At 40.8% G+C, this 18,167-nt stretch overlaps 1 protein-coding gene across 2 annotated transcripts in view; it reads left to right on the top strand.

The window, feature by feature from the left end:
* Window positions 1-18,167, top strand: part of Catsperb (cation channel sperm associated auxiliary subunit beta) — a 378,659-nt gene that overhangs the window by 126,599 nt on the left and 233,893 nt on the right. The window lies entirely within an intron of this gene.

Genomic DNA, 18,167 nt, shown 5'->3' with positions numbered 1-18,167 from the left:
GCCCTTCAACAGAGGAATGGATACAGAAAATATGGTACATCTACACAATGGAATATTACTCAGCTATCAAAAACAATGACTTCATGAAATTCATAGACAAATGAAGGGAACTGGAAAATATCATCCTGAGTGAGGTAACCCAATCACAGAAAAACACACATGGTATGCACTCATTGATAAGTGGCTATTAGCCCAAGTACTTGAGTTGCCCTAGATGCACAGAACACATGAAATCAAGAAGCATGACAAAAATGTGAATGCTTCACTCCTTCTTTAAAGGGAGAACAATACCCTTGGCAGGGAATAGGGAGGCAAAGATTAAAACAGACACAGAAGGAACACCCATTAGGAGCCTGCCCCACATGTGGCCCATACATATACAACCACCCAATTAGACAAGATGGATGAAGCAAAGAAGTGCAGGCCAACAGGAACTGGATGTAGATGTCTCCTGAGAGACACAGCCAGAATACAGCAAATACATAGGCGAATGCCAGCAGCAAACCACTGAATTGAGAATAGGACCCCTGTTGAAAGAATCAGAGAAAGGACTGGAAGAGCTTGAAGGGGCTTGAGACCCCATATGAACAACAATGCCATCCAACCAGAGCTTCCAGGGACCAAGCCACTACCCAAAGACTATACATGGACTAACCCTGGGCTCCAACCTCATAGGTAGCAATGAATAGCCTAGTGAGAGCACCAGTGGAAAGTAAGCCCTTGGTCCTTCTAAGACTGAACCCCCAGTGAATGTGATTGTTGGGGGGAGGGCAGTAATGGGGGGAGGATGGGGAGGGGAACACTCATATAGAAGGGGAGTGGGAGGGGTTGGGGGATGTTGGCCCGGAAACTGGGAAAGGGAATAACAATCGAAATGTAAATAAGAAATACTCAAGTTAATAAAAAAAATCGAAATATAAATAAGAAATACTCAAGTTAATAAAGAAAAAAAGGAAATACCCTATTTAATAAAGATGGAAAAAATTTTTAAAAAAAGAAATACCCAATTTAATAATGATGGAAATAAATAAATACATAAATAAAAAAGAAGAAGATACAGTCTTTTGTCTGGGGGTGCAATGTGTATATATATGTTAAATATTTGATTCAAATCTCTCAGTTTCAGTGTGTCTCTGTTTAGTTTCTGTTTCAATGACCTGTCCATTGGTGACAGTAGGGCATTCAGGTCTCCCGCTATTATTGTGAGGGGTTCAATGTGCATCCTGAACTTTGGTAAAGTTTCCTTTACGAATGGGGGTACCCTTGAATTTGGGACATAGATGTTCAGAATTGGGACTTTATCTTGCTGATATTGACGCATTGTTCTTTGATACGTATAAAGTATCCTTCCTCATCTCTTTTGATGATTTTGGTAGAAAGTCTATTTTACTGGATACTAGAATGACTACAGTACTTTATTTCATGGGATTGTTTGCTTGGAAAAGTTTTTTCCAACCGCTTCTCTGAGGTAGTGGCTATCTTTGTTGTTGAGGTGTGTTTTTTGCATGAAGCAGATAATGGATCCTGTTTATGTATCCAGTCTGTTCTTTTTGTTGATGGATGTGGTAGTATGTGTGTGTGATTCGCTTCTTTTGTCTTTGTTATGAGATAATTAATTTTTTGTGCTTTCTTGGGTGTAGTTACCCCCCACCTTGTGTTGGAGTTTTACTTCTAGTATCTTCTTTAGGACTGGATTCATAGAAAGATATTGTTTAAATTTTTTCATGGAATATCTTGGTTTCTCTTTCTATGTTGAGTAATTGAGAGTTTTGCTGGGCATAGTTGCTTGGGCTGGCATCTACAGTCTCTCAGAGTCTGCAAGACATCTGTCCAGAATCTTTTGGTTTTTAGAGTCTCTGTTGAGAAGTCAGGTGTAATTCTGATCAGTCTGCCTCTATATGTTACTTGGCCTGCTTTCCCTTACAGCTTTCAATATTCTTTCTTTGTTTTGTGTACTTAGTGTTTTGAATATTATGTGGTGAGAGGATTTTTACTGGTCCAATTTACTTTATGTTTTGTAGGCTTCTTGTACACTAATGGTCACCTCTTTTTTTTTCTTTTACTGGATTTTTTTATTTAGATTTCAAATATTATTCCCTTTCAGTTTCAGGGACATAAGTCCCCATCCTATCCCCCACCCCTTCTTCTATAAGGGTGTTCCCCTAACCAACCACACCCCTTGGAACTCCTCATATTCCCCTACACTGGGGGGAGGGGTATCCAGCTTTGGGAGGAGCAAGGGCTTCTCTTTTCATTTGTGACCAAGAAGGCCATCCTCTGCTACATATACAGCTGGAGCCATGGGTCATTCCATGGATAGTCTGGGAATATTGGTTTAGTCCCTGGGAGCTCTGGTTGGTTAGCATTGTTGTTCTTATGGCATTGAAAGCCCCTTCAGCTCTTTAATCCTGCATCTAATTCCTCCAATGGGGATCCCATTCTCAGTTCAATAGTTTGCTGCTAGCATTTGCCTATGAATTTGACATACTCTGGCTGTGCCTCTCAGGAGACATCTATATCTGGCTCCTCTTAGCATGTGCTACTTAGCTTCTTCAAACTTATCTACTTTTGGTGGAGATAGATAGATAGATAGATAGATAGATAGATAGATAGATAGACAGACAGATAGATAGATAGAGATAGAGATGTAGATATAGATATAGATATTTTATACCCATGTGGGGCAGGCACTGCATGGCAGTCCCTTCAGTCTCTGATCTGCACTTTGCATCCAAGTCACCTTCTATGAATATTTTGGTCCCCCTTTTTAGAAGGAGTGAAGCATCTGCACTGTGGTTGTCATCCTTCTTGAACTTCATTTGGTCTGTGGATTGTACCTTGGGTAATTCAAACTTTTGGCCTAATATCCACTTATCCATAAGTGAATGCTATATGTGTTTTTCTGTGATTGGGTTACCTCACTCAGGATGATATTTTCTAGTTCATTCCATTTGCCTATGAGCTTCATGAAGTCATTGTTTTGATAGATGAGTAGTATTCCATTGTGTAGATGTACCACATTTTCTTTTTTTTTTATTAACTTGAGTATTTCTTATATGCATTTCGAGTGTTATTCCTTTTCCCGGTTTCCGGGCAAACATCACCCTCCCCCCTCCCCTTCTTTAAGGGTGTTCCCCTCCCCATCCTCCCCCCTTGCCACCCTCCCCCCAACAATCTAGTTCACTGGGGATTCAGTCTTAGCAGGACCCAGGGCTTCCCCTTCCACTGGTGCTCTTAATAGGCTATTCATTGCTACCTATGAGGTCAGAGTCCAGGGTCAGTCCATTTATAGTCTTTAGGTAGTGGCTTAGTCCCTGGAAGCTCTGGTTGCTTGACATTGTTGTACATATGGGGTCTCGAGCCCCTTCAAGCTCTTCCAGTTCTTTCTCTGATTCCTTCAATGGAGGTCCTATTCTCAGTTCAGTGGTTTGCTGCTGGCATACGCCTATGTGTTTGCTGTATTCTGGCTGTGTCTCTCGGGAGAGATCTACATCCGGCTCCTGTTGGCCTGCACTTCTTTGCTTCATCCATCTTGTCTAATTGGCTGGCTGTATATGCATGGGCCACATGTGGGGCAGGCTCTGAATGGGTGTTCCTTCAGTGTCTGTTTTAATCTTTGCCTCTCCCTTCCCTGCCAAGGGTATTCTTTTTCCTCATTTAAAGAAGGAGTGAAGCATTCACATTTTGATCATCCGTCTTGAGTTTCCTTTGTTCTAGGGATCTAGGGTAATTCAAGCATTTGGGCTAATAGCCACTTATCAATGAGTGCATACCATGTATGTCTTTCTGTGATTGGGTTAGCTCACTCAGGATGATATTTTCCGGTTCCAACCATTTGCCTACGAATTTCATAAACTCGTTGTTTTTGATAGCTGAGTAATATTCCATTGTGTAGATGTACCACATTTTCTGTATCCATTCCTCTGTTGAAGGGCATCTGGGTTCTTTCCAGCTTCTGGCTATTATAAATAAGGCTGCGATGAACATAGTGGAGCACGTGTCTCTTTTATATGTTGAGGCATCTTTTGGGTATATGCCCAAGAGAGGTATAGCTGGATCCTCAGGCAGTTCAATGTCCAATTTTCTGAGGAACCTCCAGACTGATTTCCAGAATGGTTTTACCAGTCTGCAATCCCACCAACAATGGAGGAGTGTTCCTCTTTCTCCACATCCTCGCCAGCATCTGCTGTCACCTGAGTTTTTGATCTTAGCCATTCTCACTGGTGTGAGGTGAAATCTCAGGGTTGGTTTGATTTGCATTTCCCTTATGACTAAAGATGTTGAACATTTCTTTAGGTTTTTCTTGGCATTCGGCATTCCTCAGCTGTGAATTCTTTGTTTAGCTCTGAACCCCATTTTCTGTATCCATTCCTCTTTTTAAGGACATTTGGGATGTTTCCAGCTTCTGGCTATTATAAATAAGGCTGTCATGAACATAGTGGAACATGTGACTTTGTTTCATGTTGGAAAATCTTTTGGGTATATGCCCAGGAGAGGTATAACTGGGTCCTCAGGTAGTGGAATATCCAGTTTTCTGAAGAACCTCCAAACTGATTTCCAGGGTGGTTATACCAGATAACCATCCCACCAACAATGGAGGAGTATTCCTCTTTCTCCAAATTCTAGGCAGGATCTGTTATCACCTGACTTTTTTACTTAGCCATTCTGACTGCTGTGAGGTGAAGTCTCAGAGTTGTTTTGATTTACATTTCTCTGATGACTAACGATGTTGAGCATTTCTTTAGGTACTTCTTACCCATTTGATATTCCTCAGCTGAGAATTCTTTGTTTAGCTCTGTACCCCATATTTTAATAGGGTTATTTGGCTCTCTGGAGTCTCTTTGAGTTCTCTGTCAGATGTAGGATTGGTAAAGATCTTTTCCCAATCTGTTCATTGCTGTTTGGTCCTAATGACAGTGTTCTTAGCCTTACAGAAGCTTTGCAGTTTCATGAGGAACTATTTGTCAATGCTTGATCTTAGAGTATAAGTCATTGGTGTTTTGTTCAGGAAATTTTCCCCAGTGCCCATGTGTTTGAGACTCTTCCCCACTTTTTCTTCTATTAGTTTGAGTGTATCTGGTATGATGTGAAGGTCCTGGATCCACTTGAATTTAAGCTTTGTACAAGATGATAAGGATCGATTTGCATTGTTCTACATGCTGAACTCCAGTTAAACCAGCACCATTTGTTGAAAGTGCTATCTTTTTTCCATTGGAAGGTTTTAGCTCCTTTATAGAAGATCAAGTAACCATAAGTGTGTGGGTTTATTTGTGGGTCTTCAATTCTGTTCCACTGATCTATTTGCCTGTCTCTGCACCAATACTATACAGTTTTTATGACTATTGCTCTGTAAAACTGCTTGATGTCAAGGATGGTGATTCCTCCAGAAGTTCTTTTATTATTCAGTATAGTTTTCACTATACTGGATTTTTGTTATTCGAAATGAATTTGCAAATTGCTCTTTCTGTCTCTATAGAGAATTGAGTAGGAATTTTGAGGGAGATTGTAATGAATCTGTAGATTACTTTTGGCAAAATGCCTTTTTGCTATATTAACACTTCCAATCCATGAGCATGGGAGATCTTTCCAGCTTCTGAGATCTCCATTTCTTTCTTCAGAGACTTGATGTTCTTGTCATACAGATATTTCACTTGCTTCATTAAAGTCACGCCAAGATAGTTCCTATTATTTGGAAATATTGTGAAGGGCGTCATTTCCCTAATTTCTTACTTAGCATGTTTATCCTATGAGGAGAGGAAGGCTACTGGTTTGTGTGAGTTAATTATATACCCTGACACTTTGCTGAAGTGGTTTATCAGGTTAAGTAGTTCTCTGGTGGAACCTTTGGGGGTCACTTAAGTATACTATCATATCATCTGCAAATAGTGATATTTTAACTTCTTCCCTTCCAATTTATATCCCTTTGACCTCGTTTAGTTGTCTGCTTGCTCTAGTTAGGACTTTAAGTACTATAATGAATAAGGAGGGAGGGAGTGGGCAGCCTTGTCTAGTCCCTGATTTTAGTATTATTGGTTCAAGTTTCTCTCCATTTAGGTTGATGTTAGCTACTGGCTTGCTCTACATTGCTTTTACTGTATTTAGATATGGGCCTTAAATTACTGATCTTGCCAGGACTTTTATCACGAAGGGGTGTTGAATTTTGTCAAATGCTTTCTCAGCATCTAATGAAATGATCATGAGGTTCTTATCTTTGATTTTGTTTATATAGTGTATTACATTGATGGATTTCTGTACATTAAACCATCCCTGCATGCCTGGGATGAAGCCTACTTGATCATGATGGAAGATCATTTCAAGTGTTCTTACATTCGGTTTGCAAGAAATTTGTGAAGCATTTTTACATCAGTATTCATAAGGGAAATTGGTCTGAAGTTCTCTTTCTTTGTTGGTTCTTTGTGTGGTTTCGGTATAAGAGTAATTGTGGCTTCATGGAAGGAATGTGGTAGTGCTCTGTCTGTTTCCAATTTGTGGAATAGTTTGGACAGTATTAGTATGAGGTCTTCTATGAAGGTCTGATAGAATTCTGCCCTAAACCCATCTGGTCCTGGGCTCTTTATGGTTGGGAGACTTTTAATAACTGCTTATATTTCTTTAGTAGTTATGGGGCTGTTTAGATGGTTTATTTGTTCCTGATTTAACTTATTTATCTGTCTAGAAAATTGTCCATTTCCTCCAGATTTTCCAGTTTTGTTGAATATAGGCTTTTGTAGGAGGATCTGATGATTTTTTTAATTTCCTCAGATTCTGTTGTTATGTCTCCCTTTTCATTTCTGATTTTGTTAATTTGGATACACTACCTTTGAACTCTGGTTAGGCTGGCTAAGGGTTTATCTGTCTTGTACATTTTCTCAAAGAACCAGCTCCTGCTTTTGTTGATTTTGCATATTCCTTTTCATTTCTACTTAGTTGATTTCAGCCCTGAGTTTGATTATTTCCTGCCTTCTACTATTCTTGGGTTTTTTTTTTGTTCTAGAGCTTTTTAAGTGTGCTGTCAAGGTGCTGACATATGCTCTCCTGTTTGTTTTTGCAGGCACTGAGAGCTATGAGTTTTCCTCTTAGCACCACCTTCATAGTGTCCCATAAGTTTGGGTATGTTGTATCTTCATTTTCATTAAATTCTAAGAAGTCTTGAGTTTCTTTCTTTATTTCTTCCTTGACCAAGTTCTCATTGAGTAGAGCCACATGTGGGGCTGTTTCCCTTTCACGAATATGTGGACGTTCTTTACTTACTGTTGTTATTGAAGATCAGACTTAGTTTGTGATGATCTGATAGGATGCATGGGATTATTTCTATCTTCCTGTTTGAGGCCTGTTTTGTGATGGATCATTTATTAAATTTTGGAAAAGGTACCATGAGGTACTGAGAAGAAGATGTATCCTTTTGTTTTAGGATGGAATGTTCTATAAATTGTTAAATCCAATTGGTTCATAACTTCTGTTAGTTTCTCTACATCTCTGTTTAATTTCTGTTTCCATGATTTGTCTATTGATGAGAGTGGGGTGTTGAGGTCTCCTACTATTATTGTGTGAGGTGCAATGTGTGCTTTGAGCTTTAATAAAGTTTCTTTTATGTATGTAGGTGCCCTTGCATTTGGAGCACAGATGTTTCGTATTGAGAGTTCATCTTGGTGGATTTTTCCTTTGATGAATATGAAGTGTCCTTTCTTATCTTTTTTATGACTTTTGGTTAAAAGTCAATTTTATTCGATATTAGAATGGCTACTCCAGCTTTTTTCCTTGGGCCATTTGTTGGAAAGTTGTTTTCCAGCCATTTACCCTGAGGTAGTGTCTGTCTTTGTCTCTGAAGTGTGTTTCCTGTAGGCAGCAAAAAGCTGGGTCCTCTTTATGTATCCAGTCTGTTAGTCTATGTCTTTTTATTGTGGAATTGAGTTCATTGACGTTGAGAGATATTGAGGAATAGTGATGGTTGCTTCCTGTTCGTTTCACTATTACAGGTAGAATTATGTTTGTGTGTCTCTCTTTTGTTTTCATTGCAAGGAGATTATATTCTTACTTTCTGTATGGTGTAGTTTCTCTTCTTGTGTTGCAGTTTTCCATCTATTTCTTTTATAGGGCTGGACTTGCAGAAAGATATTGTATAAATTTGGTTTTGTCCTGGAATATCTTAGTTTCTCCCTCTATGTTAATTGAAAGTTTTGCTGGATATAGTAGCCTGTGCTGGCATTTGTGTTCTTTTAGGGTCTGTATAATATCTGTCCAGGATCTGGATTTCATAGTCTCTGCTGTGAAGTCTCCTGTAATTCTTATAGGTCTGCTGTTATATGTTACTTGACCTTTTTTCCTTACTGCTTTTAATATTTTTTCTTTGTTTTGTGCACTTGACGTTTTAACTATTATGTGAAGGGGGAAACATTTCTTCTGGTCCAATCTATTTGGAGTTCTGTAAGCATCTCTTATTTATCTCATATTTATGGGCATCTCTTTCTTTAGGTTAAGGAAGTTTTCGTCTATAATTTTATTGAATATATTTACTGGCCCTTTAAGTTTGAAGTCTTCACTCTCTTCTGTATCTATTATCCTTAGGTTTGATCTTTTCATTTTGTCCTGGATTTCCTGGATATTTTGGGCTAGGAGCTTTTTGCATTTTACATTATCTTTGATAGTTGTGTCGATTTATTTTTATGTTATCTTCTGCCACTGAGATTCTCTCTTCTATCTCCTGTATTCTGTTGGTGATGCTTGTATCAATGACTCCTGATCTCTTCCTTAGGTTTTCTATCTCCAGGGTTGTTCTCCTTTATGCTTTATTTATTGTTTATATTTACATCTTTAAATCCTGAATGGTTTTGTTCATTTCCTTCACCTGTTTGGTTGTATTTTCCTGCAATTCTTTCAGGCATTTTTGTGTTTTTACTTTAAGGGTTTCTACTTGTTTACTTGATTTGCTCTGCATTTCTCTAAGGGAGTTATTTATGTCCTTGTTAAAGTCCTCCATTGTTATCATAAAATGTGATTTGAAATCTAAATCTTGCTTTTCCGGTGTTTGTATATCCAGTATTTTCTTTGATGGGAGAACTGGATTCTGATGATGCCATGTGGTCTTGGTTTCTGTTGCTTAGGTTCCTGTGCTTGCCTCTAGCCATTGGGTTGTCTCTGGTGTTTGCTTGTCTTGCTGTTTCTGGGAGTGACTTGACCCTCCCGGAGGCCTCCATGTCAGCACTCCTATAGAGCTGTTTTCCTGTTTTCTTTCACTCCTTTCTGAGAACAGGTGCTCTTATCTCAGGTGTGTAGGTTCTCCTGGTGACTGTCTTTCAACTCTAGGTATGTGTAGGAATCAAAAGGGTCCTGCCCCTGATTGCTCTACATCCTTGCACCCAGGGTACTCAGTTGGCACTAGGCAATTCCTTCTTGGGTCTTGAATGTGGGCAGAGGGAAGCCTCCTCTGATTTCTCAGGACCATCTGCCCTTCTGAGGGGCAAGCTCTCTCCCCCATGGGATTTGGGTACAGGGAACTGTTTGGCCGGTACCATTCAGACCTGGACCTGATTAGAACCAGAAATACCTGCAGCTGACGCTTCCTATGTTCTTTTGTCCAGAGACACTGTGCAGTTTCCCCTTGGACCAGGGATGTGGCCAGAGGTGTGCAGAAGTGGCAGTCTATCCTACGGTCTCAGGATGTTTGCATTTTTTCATATTCAGCTCTCTTTCCCACAGAATTTGGGTGCATCGAATTCCTCCTGTATTCCTTTTTTTTCTTTTTCCATCTTTATTAACTTAAGCATATATTTACATTTCGATTGTTATTCCCCTTCCAGGTTTCCAGGCAAACATCCCTCTAACCCGTCCCCTCCCCTTCTATATGGGAATCCCCATCCCCATCCTCCCCACATTACCACCCTCCCACCAAAACTCCTTTTCACTGGGGGTCCAGTCTTGGCATGACCAAGATCTTCCCCTTCCACTGGTGCTCTTAATAGGCTATTCATTGCTACCTCTGAGGTTGGAGCCCAGGGTCAGTCCATGTATAGTCTTTGGGTAGTGGCTTAGTCACTGGAAGCTCTGGTTGGTGGGCATTGTTGTTCATATGAGGTATCAAGCCCCTTCAAGCTCTTCCAGTCCTTTCTCTGATTCCTTCAACGGTTCCTTTCAATCTATCTTGTTGATTTTCTCAAAGAACCAACTTTTGGTCCTGTTGATTCTTTCTATGGTCCTTTTTGTTTCTACTTTGTTGATTTCAGCTCTGAGTTTGATTATTTCCTCGCTTCTACTCCTTCTGGGTGTGTTTGCTTCTTTTTGTTCTAGAGCTTTTAGGTGTCCTGTCAAGCTGGTGACATATGCTCTCTCCTGTTTCTTTCTGCAGGCACTCAGAGCTATGAGTTTTCCTCTTAGCACAGCTTTCATTGTGTCCCATAAGTTTGGGTATGTTGTACCTTCATTTTCATTAAATTCTAAGAAGTCTTTAATTTCTTTCCTTATTTCTTCCTTGACCAGGTTATTGTTGAGTAGACCATTGTTCAACTTCCATGTGTTTGTGGGCATTCTTCCCTTATTGTTATTGAAGACCAGCTTTAGCCCGTGGTGGTCTGATAGGACACATGCAATTAGTTCTATCTTTCTGTATCTGTTGCAGACTGTTTTATGACCAATTATATGGTCAATTTTGGAGAAAGTACCATGAGGTGGTGAGAAGAAGGTATATCCTTTGTTTTAGGATAGAATGTTCTATAAATATTCGTTAAGTTGGAAGTACTTCTTCAGGGCCTCCTGCACAAACAGCAGCGGCTGGTCATGAGCCATTTTCTGGGTAGAAAAACAAAACAAAACACAACAAAAGAGAGTCAGGGTACCAAAAAGGGAGAGCCTACATCAAGGGTGAGACATTTTTGACCTCATGAGAAGACCAGATTTGGTTTTCAAATAGTCCCAAGGCAATATTGAAAGGTAGGGAGAGACACCCGCGGATCCCGGCCCGCAGCAGCTCTCTGCTCCCAAACCCCGTGGGAGAGAGACCTCACGGCCTGATCAGGTGGGCACTCCTGAGGCTGCAGAGTGGAGGAGACCACCAACACTGCCCACCCCTGCCCACATCCCTGGCCCAAGAGGCAACTGTATAAGGCCTCTGGGTTCCCGTAGGGGAGGGCCCGGGAGCGGCAGGACCCCTGCGCCTGAGAAACCGCCAGAACCTGAAGGAAACAGACCGGATAAACAGTTCTCTGCACCCAAATCCCGTGGGAGGGAGAGCTAAACCTTCAGAGAGGCAGACACGCCTGGGAAACCAGAAGAGACTGCACTCTGTGCACATCCAGACGCCAGAGGAAAACACCAAACGCCATCTGGAACCCTGGTGCACGGAGGCTCCCGGAAAGAGCGGCGCAGATCTTCCCAGTTGCTGCCACAGCGGAGAGGACTTAGGCAGTACCCCACGAGCAAACTTGAGCCTTGGAACCGCAGGTAGGACCAACTTTTCCCCTGCAAGAAACCTGCCTGGTGAACTCAAGACACAGGCCCTCAGGAACAGCTGAAGACCTGTAGAGAGGAAAAACTACATGCCCGAAAGCAGAACACTCTGTCCCCATAACTGGCTGAAAGAAAACAGGAAAACAGGTCTACAGCACTCCTGCCACACAGGCTTATAGGACAGTCTAGCCACGGTCAGAAATAGCAGAACAAAGTAACACTAGAGATAATCTGATGGCGAGAGGCAAGCGCAGGAACCCAAGCAACAGAAACCAAGACTACGTGGCATCATCGGAGCCCAATTCTCCCACCAAAGCAAACACAGAATATCCAAACACACCAGAAAAGCAAGATCTAGTTTCAAAATCATATTTGATCATGATGCTGGAGGACTTCAAGAAAGACATAAAGAACTCCCTTAGAGAACAAGTAGAAGCCTACAGAGAGGAATCGCAAAAATCCCTGAAAGAATTCCAGGAAAACACAATCAAACAGTTGAAGGAATTAAAAATGGAAATAGAAGCAATCAAGAAAGAACACATGGAAACAACCCTGGACATAGAAAATCAAAAGAAAAGACAAGGAGCTGTAGATACAAGCATCACCAACAGAATACAAGAGATGGAAGAGAGAATCTCGGGAGCAGAAGATTCCATAGAAATCATTGACTCAACTGTCAAAGATAATGTAAAGCAGAAAAAGCTACTGGTCCAAAACATACAGGAAATCCAGGACTCAATGAGAAGATCAAACCTAAGGATAATAGGTATAGAAAAGAGTGAAGACTCCCAGCTCAAAGGACCAGTAAATATCTTCAACAAAATCATAGAAGAAAACTTCCCTAACCTAAAAAAAGCGATACCCATAGGCATACAAGAAGCCTACAGAACTCCAAATAGATTGGACCAGAAAAGAAACACCTCCCGTCACATAATTGTCAAAACACCAAACGCACAAAATAAAGAAAGAATATTAAAAGCAGTAAGGGAAAAAGGTCAAGTAACATATAAAGGCAGACCTATCAGAATCACACCAGACTTTTCGCCAGAAACCATGAAGGCCAGAAGATCCTGGACAGATGTCATACAGACCCTAAGAGAACACAAATGCCAGCCCAGGTTACTGTATCCTGCAAAACTCTCAATTAACATAGATGGAGAAACCAAGATATTCCATGACAAAACCAAATTTACACAATATCTTTCTACAAATCCAGCACTACAAAGGATAATAAATGGTAAAGCCCAACATAAGGAGGCAAGCTATACCCTAGAAAAAGCAAGAAAGTAATCATCTTGGCAAAAAAAAACAAAGAGAAGAAAAGCACACAAACATAATCTCATATCCAAATATGAATACAACATGAAGCAATAATTACTATTCCTTAATATCTCTCAACATCAATGGCCTCAACTCCCCAATAAAAATACATAGATTAACAAACTGGATACGCAATGAGGACCCTGCATTCTGCTGCCTACAGGAAACATACCTCAGAGACAAAGACAGACACTACCTCAGAGTGAAAGGCTGGAAAACAACTTTCCAAGCAAATGGTCAGAAGAAGCAAGCTGGAGTAGCCATTCTAATATCAAATAAAATCAATTTTCAATTAAAAGTCATCAAAAAAGATAAGGAAGGACACTTCATATTCATCAAAGGAAAAATCCACCAAGATGAACTCTCAATCCTCATCTTCGGTTGGTTTATATACAAGTGTGCAATTTCTAGGCTTGAAAGCAAAATGATGCTATCTGGTCCTGGATAGAGGAGCCTTATTTTTTATTATGGCAGCTTGCTATTTTTGTAACATGGTGATTTGGTTGAACACAATAAAGTACAGTAGTAACTGATCTCCCCTTCTTCCTGGATGAGTGAGGAGATGATTAAATGTTGATGTCAGCATCCTTGAGCATATTCAGATGAGCTTCTGCTTCTGTTGAAAAGGATGCTGTGTTTGATTGTGGTCCGAAGCTTTGAAGCACTACTTGGCATCTCCTTCCTTGGAGGTCTCACTGTTTAAACATAACAGATTTGATAGCTTGTTGGTAAGGTGAGGTCCAGCTTGTCTCCACTAGGTCATCTTCATGTGAATCCGGTGGTTATACGGTTTTGTTCTAGGGATATTTCACTTTTTTAATAACGGTTTTAGCTGACATTCATGGAGAGAATGAATCCTTAGAACTGTGCCACTAGTGAAAGGAAATCCTGTCTAGAGTATGTTTCTTTACAAAGCTGTGTCACACCATCCTTTGGGCCCTCTGCTGGAAAAGTAGAATCAAGTCTCAAATAATGCCTTTTAAATTGTATCCTCTAGTATTATAGATGTAGGACAGTACTGTATCATACCTCTGTGGATGTAAAATAGCTTGTACCTGCTTTATGATACATAGTAGTGACCGTGCTTTATCAGAGCTGTTTTTAATGATGTTGCTCAGAATGTTTTCTTTCCAGATGATGATTGAGAAGCTAATTTAAAAAAAAATGGTGCCAGGTACCACAAGAGTAACAGAACTGTGCTGTTTTCTCGGGTTTTGTTTTTTTACTTTTTTTTTTTATGGAGTGTGCTGGATGTCTCTACAGTTTTGTTCAGATGACTGCAGAACCTGGAAAAGTTGTTGCTGCTGTTGATGCATAACACACTGCTATTATTGGTCTTTTTATATAAATATAAATATATATATATACAGATAAAAAAATATTCGTTAAGTTAATTTGTTTCATGACTTCTCTTAGTCTGTCTATGTCTCTGTTTAATTTCTGTTTGCATGATCTGTCCATTGATTAGAGTGGGGTGTTGAAATCTCCTACTATTATTGTATGAGGTGCAATGTGCGGTTTCAGCTTTAGTAAGGTTTCTTTTATGCATGTAGCTCCCCTTGTATTTGGAGCATAGATATTTAGGATTGAGAGTTCATCTTGGTGAATTTTTCCTTTGATGAACATGAAGTGTCCTTCCTTATCTCTTTTGATGACTTTTAGTTGAAAATTGATTTTATTTGATATTAGAATGGCTACTCCAGCTTGCTTCTTCTGACCATTTCCTTGGAAAGTTGTTTTCCAGCCTTTCACTTTGAGGTGCTGTCTGTCTTTGTCTCTGAGTGTGTTTCCTGTAGGCAGCAGAATGTGGGGTCCTCATTGCGTATCCATTTTGTAAATCTATGTCTTTTTATTGGGGAGTTGAGAGCATTGATATTGAGAAATATTAAGGAATAGTAATTATTGCTTCCTGTTATATTCCTATTTGGATGTGAGATTATGTTTGTGTGCTTTTCTTCTCTTTGTTTTTTTGCCAAGACGATTAGTTTCTTCCTTTTTGCCTCCTTATGTTGGACTTTACCATTTATCATCCTTTGTAGTGCTGGATTTGTAGAAAGGTATTGTGTAAATTTAGTTTTGTCATGGAATATCTTGGTTTCTCCATCTATGTTAATTGAGAGTTTTGTAGGATACAGTAATGTGGGCTGGCATTTGTGTTCTCTTAGGGTCTGTATGACATCTGTCCAGGATCTTCTGGCTTTCATAGTCTCTGGTGAGAAGTCTGGTGTGATTCTGATAGGTCTCCCTTTATATGTTACTTGACCTTTTTCCCTTACTGCTTTTCATATTCTTTCTTTGTTTTGTGCATTTGGTATTTTGACTATTATGTGACAGGAGGAGTTTCTTTTTTGGTCCAATCTATTTGGAGTTCTGTGGGCTTCTTTTATGTTTATGGGCATCTCTTTCTTTAGGTTAGGGAAGTTTTCTTCTATGATTTTGTTGAAGATATTTACTTGTCCTTTGAACTGGGAGTCTTCACTCTCTTCTATACCTATTATCCTTAGGTTTTATCTTCTCATTGAGTCCTGGATTTCCTGTATATTTTGGACCAGTAGCTTTTTCCGTTTTGCATTATCTTTGACAGTTGTGTCGATGATTTCTATGGAATCTTCTGCTCCTGAGATTCTCTCTTCTATCTCTTGTATTCTGTTGGTAATGCTTGTATCTACTGCTCCTTGTCTCTTCCTTTGGTTTTCTCTATCCAGGGTTGTTTCCCTTTGTGCTTTCTTTATTGCTTCTATTTCCACTTTCAATTCCTTCACCTGTTTGATTGTGTTTTCCTGGAATTCTTTCAGGGATTTTTGTGATTCCTCTCTATAGGCTTCTACTTGTTTATTTATGTTTTCCTCGGTTTCTCTAAGGGAGTTCTTCATTTCTTTCTTGAAGTCCTCCAGCATCATGATCAAATGTGAATTTAAATCTAGATCTTGCTTTTCTGGCATGTTTGGATATTCAGTGTTTGCTTTGGTGTGAGAATTGGGCTCTGATGATGCCTTATAGTCTTGGTTTCTGTTGCTTGGGTTCCTGCACTTGCCTCTCACCATCAGGTTGTCTCTGGTGTTACCTTGTTGTGCTATTTCTGACAGTGGCTAGACTGTCCACACTGTCTGTGTGTCAGGAGTGCTATAGACCTGTTTTCCTGTTTTTCTTTTAGCCAATTATGGGAACAGAGTGTTCTGCTTTTGGGCGTGTAGTCTTTCCTGTCTACTGATCTTCACCTGTTCCTGTGGGCAGGTGTCCTGAGTCCACCAGTCAGGTTGCTTGGAGCAGAAAAGTTGGTCTTACCTGTGGTCCTGCGTCTGAAGTTGCTTCTGGGAGTCTGCTTTTGAGCTCTCCTTGAGGGCGGCAACCAGGATGGCCTATGCCGCCTTTTCCCTGAGCCCCCGTGCACCGGGGTCCCAGATGGCGTTCAGTGTTTTCCTATGGAGTCAGAAATGTGGGCAGAGTGTACTCTCTTCTGGCTTCCCAGGCATGTCTGTCCCTCTGAAGGTTTAGCTCTCCTTCCCACGGGATTTGTGTGCAGAGAACTGTTGACTGGATCCCTTCAGGCCAGGGCAGTGTCTGAACCGCAGGGGACCTTCTGCTTGAGTGCTCCTATCTTCCGGTTCCCAGAGGCCCTATAAGTTTCCTCTTAGGCCAGGGATGTGGGCAGGGGTGGGCAGTATTGGTGGTCTTTCCCACTCTGCAGTCACAGGAGTGCCCAACTGTCCGGGTGAGCTCTCTCTTCCCCCTCCTGAATTTCTTTAAAGGAGTTATGTATATCCTTCTTAAAGTCCTCTATCATCCTCATGAGATGTGATTTTAAATCCAAATCTTCTTTTTCCAGTCTGTTTAGGTATCCAAAACTTGCTGTTGTCGAATAACTGGGTTCTGATGATGCCAAGTATCCTTGGTTTCTGTTGCTTAGGTACTTGTGATTGCCTCTTGCCATCTTAGTATCTCTGGTGTTAGGTGGTTTTGCTGTCTCTGAGACTGGTCCGTCCTGTGAGCCCATGAACCTGATGTGTCGTCACTCCTGAGGGTCAAGTTTTCTTTGGGTGGTATTGGCATGCAGAAGACTGTAACATAGGGTCAGCTCCCAGGCTCAGATGGAACCTGGGAAACTGGTTTTTGTTTGTTTGTTAGTTTGTTTGTTATTCACTTTACATCCCACTCACTACCCCCCTCCCATCATCTTCTACAAACTTTTCCCTATTCCCTCCCCTTCCCCTCTGAGAAGGTAAGGGCCCCCTGGGTATCCCTCTCACCTTTACACTTCAAGTCTCTGTGAGGCTATGCTCATGCTCTCTCACTGAGGCCATATGAGTCTGCACATAGGTCCATTATGTGCATACGGGCTCATAGGGTGTTTGAAGCCCTGCAACTGGAGTTACATATGGCTGTGTTGGCCTTGTGGTTGCTGAGAACTGATCCAGGTTCCTCTAACAGAGCAGCTAGTGCTCTTTATCTAAGCCATCTCTTCAGCTCCCACCGTTCTAATATTTGCTTGAGGATATTTTACCTTAAGATTCACCAGGAATGATGGCTTCCAGTTTTCTCATTATCATCTGTTCTTATTGGTTTGGTATCAGGATAATACTGGCTTGTAGAATGAGTTTAGAACTAACCCTTCTGCTTTGTTTTTGGGGATAAGCTTGGTGAGAAATGCCACTGTTTTGTCAACCTCAGCATTGCCAACCTCACAGATCCTAGACTTTCCTCTGATAGGTATTCTAAAATAATATTATGCCCCTTTTGTTGTGGTTAAAAAAAAAAGCAGTGTGACCAATTGCCATGTGTACTGCTCTGCAATTCTCTCCCAGTCTCTCTCTGACCCAGGCAGTCACTGTCTCACTAGTTCTGGTTCCATCGGGCATTAGGAACTAGTGCTAATTTATCTCAGCCACTCCATGCTGGCCTCTAAGGTACTCTGTGACCAGGGTGATCTAAGAGCCATTCCAGTGTGGCACCTTGCCACACTACTTTCTAGTATTAGTTCTGGCACCAATGGGGCCAAATGGAACTAACCATACTTTATCTCAAATTAATTTCTCTCGAGGCTCTCTACTAACCTCGAAAGCTCTGGTTCCAGCTACCTAGTAAAATCAGTGCTCTAGAGGTCCAACAATGGGCTGCCCTATCATGGCTCCCTGCCATGGACTCTGCTCACACTTCCAACAACCCAGTGGAATCATGACTCAATAAACTGTAATTTATCAATCAGATTTATATGTTGAATTCTTAATTCATAATACATCCTCAAAATGAACTCCCAGCCAATTGATAAGGATATAAGCCACCCACCTAGATAAGATAAATTTGCCTACAGAAATGCATCCCAACTACCTTGGCAATTAAACACTACCTGAATCTGGGTCATCCTTCTCTGTCTCCATTTGATTCTCCTTCCCCTCCTCTCCCACCTTACA

This window comes from Rattus norvegicus, chromosome 6 (genome assembly GCF_036323735.1).
Source record: "Rattus norvegicus strain BN/NHsdMcwi chromosome 6, GRCr8, whole genome shotgun sequence".
Lineage (NCBI taxonomy): Eukaryota > Metazoa > Chordata > Mammalia > Rodentia > Muridae > Rattus > Rattus norvegicus.
This window is presented reverse-complemented; position numbering and strand designations above follow the sequence as displayed.